At 40.4% G+C, this 18,331-nt stretch overlaps 2 long non-coding RNA genes across 2 annotated transcripts in view; both read left to right on the top strand.

Moving 5' to 3' along the window:
- LOC115276528 overlaps positions 1-18,331 on the top strand; it is a 49,348-nt gene that overhangs the window by 15,670 nt on the left and 15,347 nt on the right. The window lies entirely within an intron of this gene.
- Positions 6,860-10,031, top strand: LOC115276530. Its single transcript, XR_003901982.1, has 3 exons — positions 6,860-6,937; positions 7,110-7,235; positions 9,785-10,031. It is a non-coding gene; the product is annotated as an uncharacterized LOC115276530 (long non-coding RNA).

Here is an 18,331-nt window from a genome sequence, read left to right on the forward strand (position 1 = left end):
GTGAAGTTTCAGCTGCAAAAGGCAAGTCCTAGAATGACAATTCAGAAGCACATTTCCCCTAACACTTACCATGTTGGCAGAGGGTTCGTGAATCTTTTTAGGAAAATGAGAAGGGAGCGGTGCATCAGAATAAGCATCCGTGTTCGGTTAGGTTATGTGGAAGCAAACATACCGAATCCAATTCTTCCCTTGTGTTTGCCATTCCCGAGGAAGAGCGCCAGGCTTGTTTGTAAATTAAATAATACCGAAAAGGCTAAAGCTCAGGGTCTGCAGTATAACAAACCTCCGGCACACGAAGCGACTCCTAAATCAATCTGAAGCCCAGTGTATGATAGTTTCAGCTGAGCTGTTCCAACCCTAGCTGGCATTACAGAGCCCTGTAGCTTCTAGTCATACCTTATAAAGAAACAGGGAGGCTGTACAAAGAGCATAATCTGGACTCCAATCCTGCCTCTGATACTAAATAGCTATATGATCTTGAACAAATTACTTTTCCTTGCTGAGCCTATCTCCACAATGTAAAAGTGGGTGGAGGTTGGGGAGGGGAGAATAGCAGTCTCAAAGGATTGTCGTAAGAATTTGGTGTGATGATATGTATGAATGTCACTGGCAGAGAGTAGACCTTAAAGTGGTATCAGCTGTTGGTTTTTATTTGTTTTTGTTTGATTTCTATTTTGCTTACTCGTCAGAAGTTTACTTCAAAATAACTGTCATGCTTTCAAATTATTTCAGTTCTGGTTCACCTATAATTTTTTCTTTATCTTCAAGCAACTGCAATATTAAAATATTTAAGGGTGGCCTGGGAGGCTCAGTCCATTAAGTGTCCAGCTTTGGCTCAGGTCGTGATCTTGTGGTTTGTGAGTTTGAGCCCCGCATCAGACTTTATGCTGACAGCTCAAGCCCGGAGCCTGCTTCCAATTCTGTGTCACCCTCTCTCTCTTCCCCTCCCTCACTCAAAAATAAATAAACATTAAAAAATTAAAATATTTGAGAAAAAAATTTGTTTTCCTTGAAATTCCACAGCCTTATTCTGTGTGCATGAGGCAGTCAGGTTCAGCTGTGGAGGTTTTAGTTTTGACCCTTTACAACTTGCACATAACAGAAACCATCAATGTATTCGATATTCAGAAGATACAAATGCATTGTTTTCTAATGAGGACTGTTTTAATTCAGTTTAAATAACTCAAATGCAACAAAAGTGTTATCAGTAGAGATTATTTGTATAATAAATAAGAGAAAAATTATTTGGCTCCCTATAACTGAACCATCTATAGAACTTTTCATTGCTTGGTCCAGGCATGGTTTAGTCCAGGCTCTGGCTCAGTTTTTCTGCGTTTTTTGTTTGTTTGTTTGTTTGTTTGTTTCCAGTTCTGTGTGCCTTCAAAAGTTAGTTTTGTTCTTGGGCCGGCCTTATAAAATGAAGGCCAGTAGCACTGAAGGAGATTCTGTATTCATATCCAAGGACAGAGCAAAGGCCAAGGTCAGTTTTTAGAACCATCATACAAAAGTTCCAAGATTCACTCTGAACTACCCTGATCCAGTCTCTGTGCTAGGGAAATATTATGCTCCAACTGGCTTAAACTCCTATCCTCACTGTGACAAGGAAATGGGATTATTCTGATTGGCTTAGCAGGAGCTTCCTCTGGATCTGAAGATAGGATTCATGTCTACTCAACATCATGGCTGTCACTCAAGGAAGATGAAATAGGTATCAGAGGAACAAAATCAACTATTGCTACAATTTTAAAAAATAATTTTATAAAGTTTATTTATTTTGAGAAAGACAGAGACAGCACAAGTCAGGGAGGGGCAGAGAGAGAGGGAGACAGAGAATCTCAAGCAGGTTCCAGGCTCTGAGCTGTCAACACAGAGCTTGATGCGGGGCTGGAGCCCACAAAGCTGCCAGATCATGACCTGAGTCCAAACCAAGAGTCAGAGGCGTAACCAACTGAGCACCCAGGCATCCCTAAAAAAAGAATTTTTTAGCAACTTAGTACAGTGTTCCTACATGCCTATTTTTTTAAAGTTATCACTAATTTCACTACATTGAACTCCTTCCAAATAGAATATCATGCTTTAGGGGCACCTGGGTGGCCCAGTCACTTAAGCCTCTGGCTCTTGCAGATCATGAGTTCTAGCCCCATATGGGCTCTGCACTGTGCACTGCTGGTGCAGAACCTGCTTGGGATTCTCTCTCTGTGTCCCTCCCCAGCTGGTGTACACAGTCTACCTCTCTCTCTCTCTCTCTCAAAATACATAAATAAACCATATATATATATATAAACTTCAGCATCCAAAGTAATGTTAGAGTCTACTAATACAAGTCAAATCATTTTCAAGAATTTTGGACATCTATGTTAAGAGTCTTGCTTCTTGTTTTCTTCTCTCCCTCTATTTTCTCACTAAGTTTTTTAATATATGTAAACATAACAAGATGTGAGATTAGACCTCTCACAAAGGTGAACCCCTCAAAGGTAAATTTACATGCAGAGATGAGAGGGATGTTCTCACCCACCTGGAGCCACTGGAAGGCTTTTCAAGTGAATCACTGAGAAGCCAGCAGCGGCCAGAGACGAGATTGGTGTCTTACTCCCAAGTTGGATATTTGCAAAAATCCAGTTTGGAGTCTGAAGGGACAGGGGACCAAGGAGAGCGGAAAAGCAGATATCGCCTACCTTTCTTGCCGAACCCTAACCTTCCCGTCAGAGCTGAGCTGAGGCGAGGGTAAAGACCTTGAGGGAAGTTTTTAAGCTGGGTTTCTGTCTGTTGGTTTCTTTTAGGTCAAACTAGGCTTTCTAATACCGAAAAATATAACTCTTCAATAACAGCCAAATGCCTCTGCCTGAGGTGCTTTCAAGAGGCGAGGAAGAAAAACCTCTAAAGAACAGCATTAGTTATCGGTACCTTTTTAAAATGTTTTACATTACAATCTTAAGAAAAAAGCTGTCCCTAATTGTACCCCCACTGAATGCAGTCTACTTAATAAACTTACATTATGAATGAAAAGCATCCTAGAAGTGTTTTCACAACACTTTGTTTTCTGCAAACATATCTAAATAACCCATCACTGGGGTCCTGCAGGAAACAATGTTGTCAGAGCATTTGAGGGATTAACAAAGATGCAGATACAGGCAGGGTGATTGCAGTAGCAACTGACCAAAGAAGGCTGGAGCCCCAACAATAGGGAACGCCCCAGGCCTGCAGGGAGAGAGGGAGGGGTGACTGCCTGAGCCCAGAAAGGGATGGAGTGAGCTGGTGCCCTGGACCTCAGCAGGCAAGGATGCCCCTTTCACCCAGATAGGTGACAACCTCGCTGAGATTGGCAAAGGGCAAATACGTAGCACATGTACTATATTTCCATCGTGTAATTCTGGCAAATGTAATTGTAACTGATACACGGAATACTCAAATTACTTCAAACTGGTGATAAAGTAGAATTTCCCCATTGAGTCTCTTGGCAAAAATGAAATTCTATTCCTCAAGGAGAAAAAATTAACCTCAGGCCAATGAAATTGGCCTTAAGAGTACAGAAAATGTATTTAAACACAAATGTTATTCATCTAAAATGAATATAGATAATCATATGATAAAAATTAATCACCATCTGAAATTTGGAAATCATAATGCTGAAAATGAGCACTGAAAAAAACAGCGATGCTACGGGAAATTATAAATGGAGGCCCTGCACTCTGAGCCACTTTACCCACACTGACGTGTCTGCACAGATTATTAAAGCACCATCTCTGTTAGCGTCTTTGCTAAGACAGGCCCTCAGTGGTATGTTTTCTGACATCTGCCACCTAAAATCATGATGATCATCTGTACTCCTAGGAAAACAGAAAGCTTTGTCCTTCTCCGCCTTTCGCCCCTTTGCATCCTTTTGCCATGATTCTCTGCCTTCTTATCTTGGTGAATTTATTTAAAAAATTTTTTTAATGTTTATTTTTAAGAAAGACAGAGCAAAGCAGGGGAGGAGCAGTGAGAGAGGGAGAGGAAGACACAGAATCCAAAGAAGGCTCCAGGCTCTGAGCTGTCAGCATAGGGCCCGATGTGGGGCTCAAACCCACGAGCAGGAAGATCATGACCTGAGCCAAAGTCAGACGCTTAACCGGCTAAGCCAACCAGGTGCCTGTTGGTTAGTTTAAAGTGGGCCAACTAATTTGTAGGAAAGTGGATGGACCTTGAGGGTGTCATGCTGAGCAAAATAAGCCAGGCAGAGAAGGACAGAAACCATATGTTTGCACTCATAGGTCTAACAGGAAAACAGGAGAAACCTAATGGAGAACCAGGGGGAGCGGAGGAGGGAGAGAGAGTTGGCGAGAGAGAGGGATGCAAAACTTGAGAGACTATTGAATGCCGAAAATGAACTGAGAGTTGAAGGGGAAGGGGGAGTGGGGGAAAGAGGTGGTGGTGATGGAGGAGGGCACTTGTGGGGAAGAGCACTGGGTGTTGTATGGAAACCAATTTGACAATAAAATATTATGGAAAAAAAATAAAGTGGGCCAACTAAACTTTTCACATCTTTGTTTTTTCTCACTGATGAAATAGGGAAGTGAGATTTGTTCAACTAACTCTCTCCCCAGACCCAACTCTCTAGTTGGTTCCCACATTCCAACCATGCAGATTTCTTTCTCTTTCTAAACACAAACCAAAAAAAAGCTCTGTGTTCTTCCATTGCTCTGGAAAACCTTCTTTTCTGTCCCCAACACACACACACACACACACACACACACACACACACACACACCCTTTGCATCCAAGGTAATCAAGGTCCAGTTTATATTTTTTAACTTTTTTTTTCAGATTTAAAAAAAATTTATGCTTTTCATTTATTTTTGAGAGACAGAGAAAGACAGCATGAGCAGGGGAGGGTCAGAGAGAGAGGGAGACACAGAATCTGAAGCGGGCTCCAGGCTCTGAGCCTGACGCAGGGCTCCAACCCATGAACCGTGAGATCATGACCTGAGCTGAAAGTGGCTGTTCAACTGACTGAGCCACTGAGGTGCCCCATCAAGGTCCAGTTTAAATGCCATCTCTTCTCCCAGCCCCAGACTAATCTCACCCCATACCACACCCCACTCCCAGTCTGGCCAACAGAATTAAATATCCTTTCTCCTCTGCTCACCTATACTTCATACCCAAGCTTTAGAATGGTCCTTATCACCTATGCTACAAATAGCTCTTTTGTTGACCATCTCCCCATTAGAATGTTATCTCTCTATCTCCAGTGGCAGATGGTGGAGATTTGTAATTTATGCTGAAAAGAAAGAGAAAAATATCTGAAAAGTTTTTCAAGACACCTTTAAGGTTTTATACACAATAAAAGTAACCCCCACACCCTCCCCTCTGCTCCATGGGTAGGCTACAAAGAGATAGATGACAGACATCTGGGCTTTCCACTTGGACATTGGCTTCCCACTTGATCCAAAAATCAGATCAAGAACATCTCCAAATCCCTTTATTTTTTTATAAAGTTTATTAACTTATTTTTGAGAAAGAGAAAGAGAACACAAGCTTGAGTGAGGGAGGGTTAGAGAGAGAGGGAAAGAGAGACAATCGCAAGCAGGCTCTGCACTATCAGCCTGGAGCCCAATGTGGGGCTCAAACTCAAGAACCATGTGAGATAATGACGTAAGGTGAAACCAAGAGTTGGATGCTCAGCAGACCAAACCACCCAGGGGTCCCTCAAAATCCCTTTCAAACAAATACAAGAGCAACACGTAATAAATTAAAACTAGCATTTGCTACTTAATTTTTAGCCAACCTTTGTACGTCAAATTGTGTTTAAATAAGAGGCACTGTTTATTATATTTTCCTGTTTATTAAGGAGCAATGAGGTGTCTGTGTGTACAAAATGGGTTGTTGCTACAGCACATTTACGCAATTATAAAGCAAACGGCAAAGAGATTAGCAATGGAAGATCTGAGATTTTATTTGTTTTCACGAGGACCCTTCCAGTCGCTTCAAGCTTAATGGCAAAGTCATGACTGTACTCTAAGGTCTATTTACACTAGACTCAGCAGCCATCACCAGCCCCATTAATGCTACAGCAAGCTCAGTGGAGCTGCTCACAGACCAGGGAGGACAATGATGTCACTTTGCTTTTAATAGACACAAGTCCAAAGTCTTTCAGTTTTCTTTGCAGTCAGTGAAGACAGACCCCAAGTGTAGGAAGAGAAGTTTCTGACTGTGAACTTTCAAGAGTCCCCTTCCGGCCCACCCCTCTCCTTGAGTCATGTTCACTAAACACATTACACGGGTTACTCAGGTACAGTAAGTTCCTATTATTTGCAAGCCATTGTTCTCTAAAACTGCTTGGTAAACTATAAAAGACTTTAAAATTTTATTTGTTTTCCTGCCTGAGGTGGGAACATTCCTCCTCCAGCTGCAGTTATCAGCACGCAGATCACAACTACCCACCGGTGACCATAAACTTTCCCTGATTTCTAAAGCAACATACCGGAGTGGAAAGAATGCATTATTTAGGGAACTAAAGACTTGGGTCCACATTCTGGCTATATTACCAGGGCAAGGACAATGGTCAGGGGAGCATCCATTACAATCTCTGTGACTTATTTTTTGGGGGGAGGTAAGTTCATAGGTCATAAAATTAACCATTGTGAGGTGTACTATTCAGTGGCATTTAGACCACAGGACCACAATGTGGTCCAACCACCACCTCTATCTAGTTCCCAACATTTTTATCATCCCGAAAGGAAATCTTGTTCCCACTAAGCAGTCACACCCCAATTCTCCTCCCCCAGCCCCTGGCAACCAAGAGTTTTTCTATCTCTAGGATTTAGCTCTTCTGATTACCCTGAGTAGTAGTCCTAATACCTCATTTACTTTGTGCCAAGACATGACTTGAAGAGTTTTATGTGTATTAACTCAATTAATCCGCACAAAAACCCAAGGAAGTGGACACAAATAGCCCCAGGTGAATGGCTTATTATTTAATGCTCTAATTATTCTGTCTTCATCTGTAAAATAAAGAAAATAGCAATACTCTAACAATAATTTACTAAGCATATTTATGTGAGAGGCATTGTTCTAGGGCAGGAATAGCTAATAAGATTCATCTCTAACCAAGTGGGAGTGACTTCCTGCAGAACAGGGAGAAGGAGATTGTGAAGAAAGCTCATGGGACAGAGCATCATCACTGACTCGTGATGTCTGTCATGGACAGAGGACTGGGTGAAGTATCCTACAGAACAGAGATTTGCCTTCCCTCCTGGGTAAGTGAGGACAAAATAAATAATGCAGACTCTGCCTCAGTCAGGGCAAGAAGGAAGCATCATCCATATGAGCTCAGTAAGAATGTGAAGACCATTTGCAGGATTTTAAGAGCAGAGGTCTTTGAGGGGCGCCTGGGTGGCTCAGTCTATTAAGTGTCTGACTTTGGCTCAGGTCATGATCTCATGGTCATGGGTTTGAACTCTGCATTGGGCTCTATACTGACAGCTCAGAGCCTGGAGCCTGCTTCAGATTCTGTGTCTCCCTCTTTCTCTCTGCCCCTTCCCTGCTCATGCTTTGTCTCTCTCTGTCTCTCAAAAGTAAATAAATGTTTAAAAAAAAATTTTTTTAAAGATTAGAAGTGTTAGAATTCAAAACAAACAATGTGGAGCATGTTCAAATCTCAACTCTGTAGCTCTTGAAAAGGGTAGAGTTTTGAAAATTATTTAACCTCTCTTGTTCCCATTTCCTCTTTTGTAAAATGGATAAATAAATCAAACTCCTAGAGTTCTGGTGGGAACTGCATGGAATAATGCAAGCTTCTAACAGCTAAGCCCAGCATCTAAGAGCTTAATAAGTGGTAAGGAAATAAAGTAAATATATCATATACTATATTATATATGGAAATATTATCAATATACTTCATATAGGTAATATATATATATATATATATATATAAAGAGGAGAAAATGTGTATCTGTAGATGTATACATTGTACCAAAAATACATATAAGTATACATACACATTCTCTCCTCTTTATGGGACATACAATGGACTGAAAGGGAGAATCAAGTCTACTTGCAAGAGGGAGAAGAGGTCAGGAAAGCCTCATGAAAGAAGAGGCCCTTAAGATGATACTTGAGAGAACAGACCCACATGCCTGCCTCACCCTGATGCTTTAAGGATTTGATGACATCATTTATTTAAGGCATTTAGCACAATGCCTACAGTCGCAAATGTAAACTGAATATAAATGTTTTGGTTCATTGCTTAATTATTCCATTGTGACCCTCTGAGTCAGTCAGGGTTCTTGATGGCAAACGGCAGAAACCACCTCCGGCTAACCTAAGCAGAAGAGAAATTTCTTAGGCGGGTCTCAGGGAGCTCAATGAATCAACAGGAAGCAGGCTCAGAGCAGAGGTGGGAACCAAGCAAGGAAGGCCAGGCAGCTGAGGACACAGCCAGGACCAGTTCCCCTGAGCAGCCTGGTTAGACCGATGCCACACGCCCCACTGCTCTGGATGCTCAGCTCTGCCGCCATCAGCAAGAGTGATTCTCGGTGTCCCTGAGGTTTAATAACACTCCCTCCAGATGTATAACACCCCTGGTGAGAGGGCCCATTGGCTGGCTGGGTCTGTCATCTACGCCTCAGCTGCCGGTGACACCTGGGGAAGCTAGCCGGCCTCCTCAACTTCCACGGTGAGAAGCAGGGTCCTTTTTCCCACTGCGAGTCACACAGCAGGCCTGTTTTAGCAATTGAAGGGGAACTGGATGCAGGGTGTCAAAAAGACTTTCAGCTGTACCTTAAAGAACACCGTTTTGACATAGCAGATAACACTGTGCCAAAAATGTAGTAGAAAATCATCATAAACCCTAGGAATTTCTCTTCAAAGCATAAGATATTTAAAAATCAAGATATTCAGGTCATATTTAAGTGTTCCATGCCAAAGACCTGCTGTATAGTAGGCAATCAATAAAAAAAATAGTGAAGTAAATGCAAAGAGCATCAGTAACTCTTATTAATATTCATCATAAAACATGATTTCTTCAAATCTAAAAATTGCTCTAAAATGTTAATTTCTCAGTTTGAACTCATATACAGGCCAATTTGAGATGTGGGAAGATTAGTTCTGCTCTCTTTACCCCGATTAACAAATCTGAGAAATGTTTTTGCCTAATGTGAGTGTGAGCATCTGGAAAGTAGTCAGAGAGGAACACAGGCATATGAGTCGGTAACCAAAGCTGGTTGTTCAAAGTTAGTTGATAATGGATTAGCAAGAGATCATTCTGATGCTCCTAAAAGATCTACTCAGATTTCCAGGAACTACACAGACCTTTAGACAGAAGGCAGGAGCCAGAGAAGAGAACAATCACTTCAGTGGAAAAACTGGCCTCTTACCACGGGTACCGAGCCATGTCCAACTCTCTCCCATAACAGATTAACGCTCCCCCTCCATCTTCCCCTGAAGGGCCTGCCTGACTTCCCTCCCCTCCACTGTCCTAAACTTCTTTATAGTTGCTTGATTTGTTTTTCTACTTCCTCACCTCCCACTCACTCCCCAGTGAACCTCCCCACTGAACCACACTTGCCAAAGGTTACCGATAATTGCCTTTCAGCTAAACCTGACGGACATCTTTCCATCTTTGTCTTCTTTGGTCTCACACTAGCTATGGATGATGCTAACTTCCTCTCAGAAACACTCTTTTAAACTTTCCTAACTCAATCGTCTCATGATGTGTTTTCTGTGTATATTTAACTATAATACATTGTCTTGGATTTTAAAAAGTCACTTCAAACTCCCAGACTGAATTCACAATCTTTCTCCACAGATACATTTCCCCTATGTCCTCCTTCAAAATGAATGCCCACCGTTGGCATGGGTGCCAAAGCGAAGACTGCGCCACCTTGGAATCGTCCTTCTCCGTCAGTACTCAGTCTTTCAGTGCATCACCAAACAGTCAGTCAGCGCTGATATTACAGTTCCTATATAGTTCTCAAATACTTCTACTTTTCTGCATCTTTTCTGAAACTACCCTTCTCCAAGAAACCAACTAAATAACTGGATGAGCTTACCGATCTCATGCCTCTGAGCTTCAATTTCCTAGTTTGTAAAATGAGACAGAATGAACACATAGTTTCTTCCTTTCCTATATTCTGCGATTATAAGACTTAAATAATAGGGAGGGCTACAGGGTCAAATCAATTCCAGTGCTCTGGCAGACCATCTCACTTCTCCATTTAACATACATAGTGGGGTAGCCAAGACTGTGTTTCATATCCTCCCACAGCACTACCCTCACAATCTCAGGGTCTTCAAGACAACTTACATAACAAGGCCCTTCTTCTCAAGTAGGGGTCTGCCTTATGCCACCTTTTGAGCTGTAGAAGATAGTTCTGAAAGAGATTCTAATGTTGGTGACAATTTATCTACTTTGTTTTATTAATTGGTCTGAAACCTCCTAGAAAAGGATAAGATAAAGCTCCTATTTCTTGAAAATGGCTATAGGGGAGGGAAGTCCCAGGTAAAGCTTGAGTCCACCTCTGTTGACCAGCTTTTGAGTGTATGTTTTAAAACCTGGTTATCAAGGTTGATGGGAGATTTAAGGGGTGGGGTGCAATGATGAAGTCTGCTTGATTTTCAGCAGTAGTAATGTCAAAATGAAAGCTTTTTAAAGAGTAAAAGATTTATTTAGGCCACTGCTTTCTATGCAAAAGAAATTAAAAACCATATGAAGATGGAAAAAGTTAAGCAACACAATATGGCAGATTCCACTAATGGGTTGAATGGGCAGCTATTTTGATGGGAGAGAAAGTAGACTGCAAACACTTTTCTAGAATTATATGTTCCTCCTACTCTAGCCAGTAGTCCGGTATCCAGATTTTTTAAAGGCTTATTAAAATGTATCATCAAAAAGCAGTAGTTGCTGGAAGAATTTCAGTCTCATAAAAAGCATTGTCTTGGGGATTCTTACCATAACTCACCAGAGGAGTAACCAGCCTGCCCTTTGCAGAGTTGAGATGTGAGTGGAACATCAAGTAAAAATGACATGGACTCAGAACAGTGTTCGAAATGGAAGGCCATCACCAAATGGCAATGTGTGGTCCCGCTGGAAAACACAAAGCCGCATGGAGTGAGTGAGGAGAACCAAGCAGGAAGAAAAATAAAAAATTAATGGAGAAAAGATCAAGCTTGCGACTTCATTCTCAGGCTTCACAAGTTCCACTTGTCCTTTCCAACCCAAGAGACAGAGTCATACCAGGATGACTCTACTAATCATGTGGCCGTGAGTGTCTCAGCAGACATCATTTAAGTCATTTAAAAGGATAACTGCAAATTAAATTAGTTCATCCTAATTATGCAAAAATGATAAATCCAAATAAGCAAGGTAATTCACTTCCAAATTAAAAAAAATTTTTCAATCACTTGGCATCTCAAATCAAAGCAAATGGGTAATGTTACCAATTATATCAATTTGATTCTTAAATTTAAATACATAAACATATGATGAACTGAATTAAAATTCTGATTTGATATGCACTTAACTTATTAACATTTTTACAAGGGTAGAGAACCTCATTCAAGATGTGAAACAGGGTCATGTCCTTGAAACACAAAGAAGGCAGTCACAGAAGTACTTTTGTGAGAATCTAGCAACAGAAGGAATCCCTCAATCTACTGAACAAGTTATTCCATAGAGAAGTAGAGTAGATCACACTAGTCAAGGCCACACTATAGAAGTTTGGGAAATACTGATCAAGGGAAATATTTGACAACTAAAAACATTCAGTTTTAGGAAGCAGTATGATAACGTTAAGTTTCAACACGGTTGTACTTACGAGCATAGGACTTTCAGAGCAATGGAAAGAAAGAGACATTTATGGAATATGTGTTGCTAGGCATTACTAAATACTTTCAAATACAGTATAGCATTGGAAACTAGTAATCAGAGACATTAGATAACTTGCCCTTGATCACACAGTGATATTTGACAGAACTAGGACTTAAACTCCATCTTCTGATTACATATCACAGTAATTATTGCCACATCTCCATCACTTTCTCCTGAATTAGAACTCAAAATGTGATAGTGTTTAAAACGCTTACTTCGATATTTCCTATGATTTCTGACCAAGTTCTATTTAGATTCCAATTTCAAGGCTAATGAGATTTTAGAAGAAAAAAATACCTGAAAAATATAAATGCATTCTGTGTGGCCTTATGAATCTTTCAAATATTTGATAAAGCATTCTTTGCATCTCCTATAAGGATGAAAGAATTACCTAGTGCTACATAACAAATCACACCAAAGTGTAGTGTCTTAAAAGTTATTTAATCCTGTCTCTTGTTATTCTGTGGATTGACAGGGATTGACTGAGAAGTTCTTACTTAGGGTCTCCTAGGAAGTAATGTCAGATGTCAGCTGACACTGCAATTCTCTGTTGCTCAGTTGGGCTGGACGTCAAGATGGGTCATTCATATGACTGGCAAGGGATGCTGGCTATCACCTTATTGGGGCTGGTAACTGGAGCATCTCCAGATGCCTTGGTCTTCTCTCAAAGTGGTGACTGGGTTCCCACAGGCAAATGTTTCAGAAGGGCCTGGCGTCTTACAACCTAGCCTCAGAAGTCCCAAAAAGTCACTCCCAGAGCATCCTATTGGTTGAGCCAGTCACTAAGGCCTGGAGGTAGGGATTTAGACTCCACCTTGTGATAGGAAGAAGAGCATGACCTAAAGGAATGGAAGAAGACTGCCCATCACCCCTTTTTCTTCTGCCTCCTGGTATCTCTACTTTATCAACCGACTTAGAAGGGGGAATGTATAATAAAATTACAATAACAGAAGTGATTTTGTTGTATTTTCGCTCTTTGGCTCTTTCTCTTTCTCTGAAAACAGCACTTCTTGAATATAAGTATTCCTCTTTCTTTTTCCATTCTACTCTTTTCTCTTTATCACTTTTCTTGTCTTTTGTCCTTCTTTCTAACTGAAGATAAAATGTATCAAAAAAAATTTTTAAGCAGCAGCATATTCTAATTAGTTAGTAAATCTTATGGTTCATGTCTACCCATATCTCCCATTTGATATCTGCTGGCTGACTCAGTTATTATCTGTTTCAGAAGGTAAAAGGGGAAAAAAAACTAATCCAGGCAAAGGAAAGAAGAGAGTAAAAAAATGATAAAGAAAAAGTAGATTATCAAGGGAAGAAGGAAAATATAAATGGTAAGGAAAATAAATCAAGAAGACTGAACAGTATTAAGCCCAAGTGGCTTGAAAAAACAAAGAAGCCAGGGCATCTGGGTGGCTCAGTCAGTTAAGCACCTGACTTTGGCTCAGGTCATGATCTCATGGTTCTGGGTTCAACCTCACATCGGGCTCTGTGCTGACAGCTCAGAGCCTGGAGCCTGCTTCAGATTCTGTATCTCCCTCTCTCTCTGCCCCTCCCTTGCTCATGCTTTGTCTCTGTCTCTCAAAAATAAATGTTAAAATAAATAAATAAATAAAAATTTAAAAAAAGAAAAGACAAAGAAGCCAAATTCTCCCCTAAATGTTCTACCCCTTCCTTTCTGATCCATCACCACCATCACCGGCTTTATCCAACCTTATTTCTTAGTGCTTGAATTACTGCTGTTATTATCTAACCTATTCTCACTGCCTACAGTCTTCATCCCCTTAGGTTTTCCTCATGGTGCTCCCAGTTCAAAACCAACCAACCAAGCAAGCAAAAAAAAACGAACAAATGAAAAACACTAAATGACATCTATGGATAAAGTCCAATATAAGCATTTTAAGGATTTTCATAATCTGACCCAACCTCCCTCACCAATTTTATTTCTCCTGAAACTATCCATTCAGCCCGAGCACTCTAGTCACTGTATCCAAACACACAGAAACATGAGACTAGATCTCACTACATACATCCTCATAAAAAATATGAAATCTGAATCAGAGAAAATTAATAAATAATGAAACCATTATGTTTCACAAAGCAGTGGCAATGTCCTAAGCTTATAATTATCACACTTGGGGTCCAGACTGCTTCCCGCAAATACAGCCTTCTCACTTTTGCCTTCTGTCCTTTTCTACAGCTGATCCCATCCCTAGGAGCTTTCCCTGCTGCTCTTTGCCTCCCCAAATCCTATCTCACCAGGACTCATGGAGACCCCTTCATGCAAAAGGACATTAGCTGATTGATTGGGAAGAAGACTGACTAGCTGGATTATTCTAGACCCAAAGTCCTTTGTTAACATGACAGCATCTGATTTGATTCTCTCTGGAGAACCAGTTGGCCAAGTTCCATTTCAGTTTTTATTCTGTGGATTTGTTCAGTACACAGTAGATTAAAGAACCACTTCATCCTAGTTTGGTAGATAATTCAACTGGTATCCAATCATTTGATTTGCAAGAATTACAAATAGCAATTACAGAAACAGATTTTCAAAAAACACCACTGCTAATATTATAACTCTTTGGGAAACTGATATAAATGGGATTTCTTAAAATAGTGTATTTGAAGATAATGATGGGTGTAGTGATCAAAATGATCAAACACATTTTGTGGTGAGAGGTTATTATCGGGTATAGTTAAAGCTGTAGATACCATTTTTAAATTTTTTTTAAACATATATTTATTTTTGAGAGACACAGAGTATGAACAGGAGAGGGGCAGAGAGTGAGAGAGACAGAGTAACCGAAGCAGGCTCCAGGCTCTGAGCTGTCAGCACAGAGCCCGAAGCAGGGCTCGAACTCAGAAACTGTGAGATCATGACCTGAGCCAAAGTCAGACACCCAACTGACTGAGCCACCCAGGTGCTCCTGTAGATACCATTTGGAAAGTACAGACTTTAGGGAGGAGGGGAAGAGACTTTTGAGGCAAAGTACAAATTAGGAATAAGTACAGTGATGATCATGGAATAGTAACAGCCATTCTATGATGAGCTCAGTATCCTTTAAAGTCCCATTGAGTCCAGGAAAGCATTTGCATGAGACCAAAGGCAGCTTTGGGAAGAATATCTCTGAAATATGAAAGAGTAGAGTGACTGGTGGTCAGCAAACATAAAAGTGCACTAAGTAAATGTCTTCATCACCAGCAGAAATTGTACACTGCAAAATATTTTATTAAAACAAACTAGTTTTCTTTTTCACATCCAATGTTGAATGTGCATGCACATGCTGTCTTTCTTTTTTATTTTATTTTGACTTCAAAACTGGATAAAGGAAATTTTTAGGGGAGCTTATAAAGGGGATAAAATTACAAAGAAAAGTAAAGAAAAGATGATGATATCAGATGGGAGAGTGGAGGCCTCCGGGGTGATATCAAAGTTGTCCTAGTCCTACAGGTGCTCACTTCATGCTATTCATTTGTGTTTCGTGCATTCTGTTGTTTATAAATATGGTCCATAGAAAACCATGGACAGTAATAAGATGTTCATCTTCTACAGCTCATAGGTGTCTGTTTCTGCTCTAACCAGTGCTTTGCTCTCATTTCCTTTTGCCCAAATGAAGCCGGTTGCATATTAAGAGATGACTTCTTGTTTCCAAGAAGAAATAGTGAACTTGGTCTGACCCTTTGTGATATTTCAAAACAGTCTTTTTTACATGGGTGTAAGAAGATACCCTTCTTGAGCCAAAGATGAGGTTTTATACTTTGTATTATTTAAAGTAACTGATATAATATTATACAACTAGTGCATACTCATTCATTCACTTGACAGATATTTATTGATTTACCTATCTACTGACTCCCTATCTACTGAAAGCAAGAGAAGTTTGCCAAAAATATGGTTAAATGACATTTGATAAGTGCTCTAAAGACAGTGGAGATTCAGCAAATTCTCCTGGCTACAAATTTATTTTTGGTAATGGATATCACTCTCATTCCCACTGAAGTCTTACGAAGGAACAGTAGAAGAAGACCACAGACTAGTTTGAAGGTAGACACAATAAAAATTAAAACAGAGTCAGAGATAGGAGGGAATGAAAAAAGGAAAAGAAAGGGTGCCTGGGTGAGCTCAGTAGCTATAGCATGTGATCTCTTGCTCTCAGGGTAGTAAATTTAAGCCCCATGTTGGGTATAGAGTTTACTTTAAAATATAAATAAATAAAAACATATAAATAAATAAATAGCTCAAGAAAGAAGGAAAAAGAAAGAAAGAGATGAAGGAAGGCAGCAAGGAAGGGAGAACGAGAAAGAAGGAAAGCAATAAGGAGGCAGACATTGCATTAGCAACAAGCCCTTGGTGCCCTACACAGTTTAGATGAACCAGATATTCTTCCTGTTTCCTTGCTCGATGTTTGTTTGATCCTTCCTCTCATGCATACACCCATCTAGAGGAGTCAAGGCCAAGCATGGATGCACCTAGATAGGCCAAAGTCAGGAAAAGGTCCTGGGATCAAAACTTGCCTGTGTAGGGTCAAAACTTCTGAGCAGCTGGAAGTAGAAAGAGCCAGAAGATAAACATAGCCCCTTTTCAAAGGAATGCCAAAGGTAAAAAGTGGGAAAGCCAAAATTACTCACCAGTCCAAAATAGGCAAGTTAGGATGAGAAGATGAGTCAAGAAAGCCAAGCACCAGGTAAAAAAATAAAAGAAACAAAAGCATGAAAAAAAAATGCAAAGTGAAATAAAGGACCCAAGACAATAATTGGGAACCATTCCTTGGGGTTTGATACTAGATTTTGTTGATTATGGGTTAGCTTAATTTGAGAGCACAGGATCTGAGCAGTTACCTCCTTATGATTTTATCTCCCACCTGACAGTGCATTATCAATATGACGTTAAAAACACTTACTAAACAGGGGACCTGGGTTGCTCAGTTGGTTAAGCACCTGACTTTGGCTCAGGTCATGATCTCATAGTTCATGTGTTCGAACCCCACATTGGGCTCTGTGCTGATGGCTCAGAGCCTGAAGTGTGCTTCAGATTCTGTGACTTCCTCTCTCTCTGAAACTCCCTCACTTTCTTTCTCTCTCTCTCCTTCAAAAATAAATAAACATTTAAAAAAAATTAAAAAACACTAAACAAAGTTGAAAAGCCATTCACACAGTCCTGCTAATGAACTAACTTTGCATTGACTAATTTGACCATAAGGATGATCACCTCTTCTGAGGACATTTGTCCCTACATTCCCTAATTGACTATTTTGGGAAATACAGTACTTGAAGAAATGGTATACTTAAATAAATTAGTTGAGGATTGACCAGCCTGAGACACTAATAGGTGGAAATGCTTTATGTACCTGCAGAAAATGTACTGAGCATTTACTAGGTCCCATGTTGCATACTCACCCAAAATACTTTACATAATATAATAAAATCATGTCCCAGGGTACTTAGCATTTTAAAATTTCTCCATTTAGGGGCACCTGGGTGGCTCAGTTGGTTAAGCATCTGACTTTGGCTCAAGTCATGATTTTATGGTTTGTGGGTTCGAGCCTCACATTGGGCTCTGTGCTGACAGCTAAGTGCCTAGAGCCTTGGGATTCTGTGTCTCCCTCTCTCTCTCTCTGCCCCTCCTCCACTTGCACTCTCTCTCTCCATCTCTCAAAAATAAATAAATGTTAAAAAAGTTTAATTTCTCCATTTAGTCAAAATCAATTAGATTTTTTGAAGGTTTTGATCCTGTCTCACCCCAATTTAAACCATAATTTCCTAAAGACTAGGATCTTCTTGCCACGTTCTTTTTAACCTCTGTAATTTCTTTATAAGCCTCAAAAAGTAAAGTATGTACTGTGGGCTCGTGGCACCTTGGACGTCTCCTCCATTCTACCAGTCCCATGGTGGGAAAGTGACTTGCTCAGTCCAATGGAACAAAGCATTTAGTATCAGCCTTAAAATAAGTGTTTTTTTAATTGTCTTCTCTTCCTGCTTTTCAGAGAAGAAAACAATAATGTAAACTTTTCTGCTACATGGCCTACACCCCACAGGCACTCTACAATAGCTGAGCCAGGGCTCTGACGAAGGATGTGTGTGTGTGTGTGTGTGTGTGTGTGTGTGTGTGTGCGCGCGCGCGTGCACGTGCAGTGCACACACACTTGTGCTGTGTGTTTGTATGTGTGTGTCACACAGTGTGATAATCCCACGTGAGGTGTGAGACAGGAAAGAATGTTCAGGGAAATGCATATTTATATCAAAGAGATAGTAGGAACCCCACCCTCCAATAATTCATTTTTTGAGGTGTTAATGTTATATTTCGGAGAGAGATTTGAAGGAGAAAGATGAAGAAGAGTTAAGGAATGGGTTCATATCTCTAATTGTGTAAGGAGGATTGGGTATGAAGCCAACCAAAGTCTTCCCTAGAATTGGGATATTTCATTCTAAAAGGGAAAAATGCCATGCTCATTCCCCTCTTCCCTCCCACCTCACTTCCTTGGTGCCCTTCCA

The sequence above is a fragment of the Suricata suricatta genome, chromosome 13 (assembly GCF_006229205.1).
Source record: "Suricata suricatta isolate VVHF042 chromosome 13, meerkat_22Aug2017_6uvM2_HiC, whole genome shotgun sequence".
Taxonomy (NCBI): Eukaryota; Metazoa; Chordata; class Mammalia; order Carnivora; family Herpestidae; genus Suricata; species Suricata suricatta.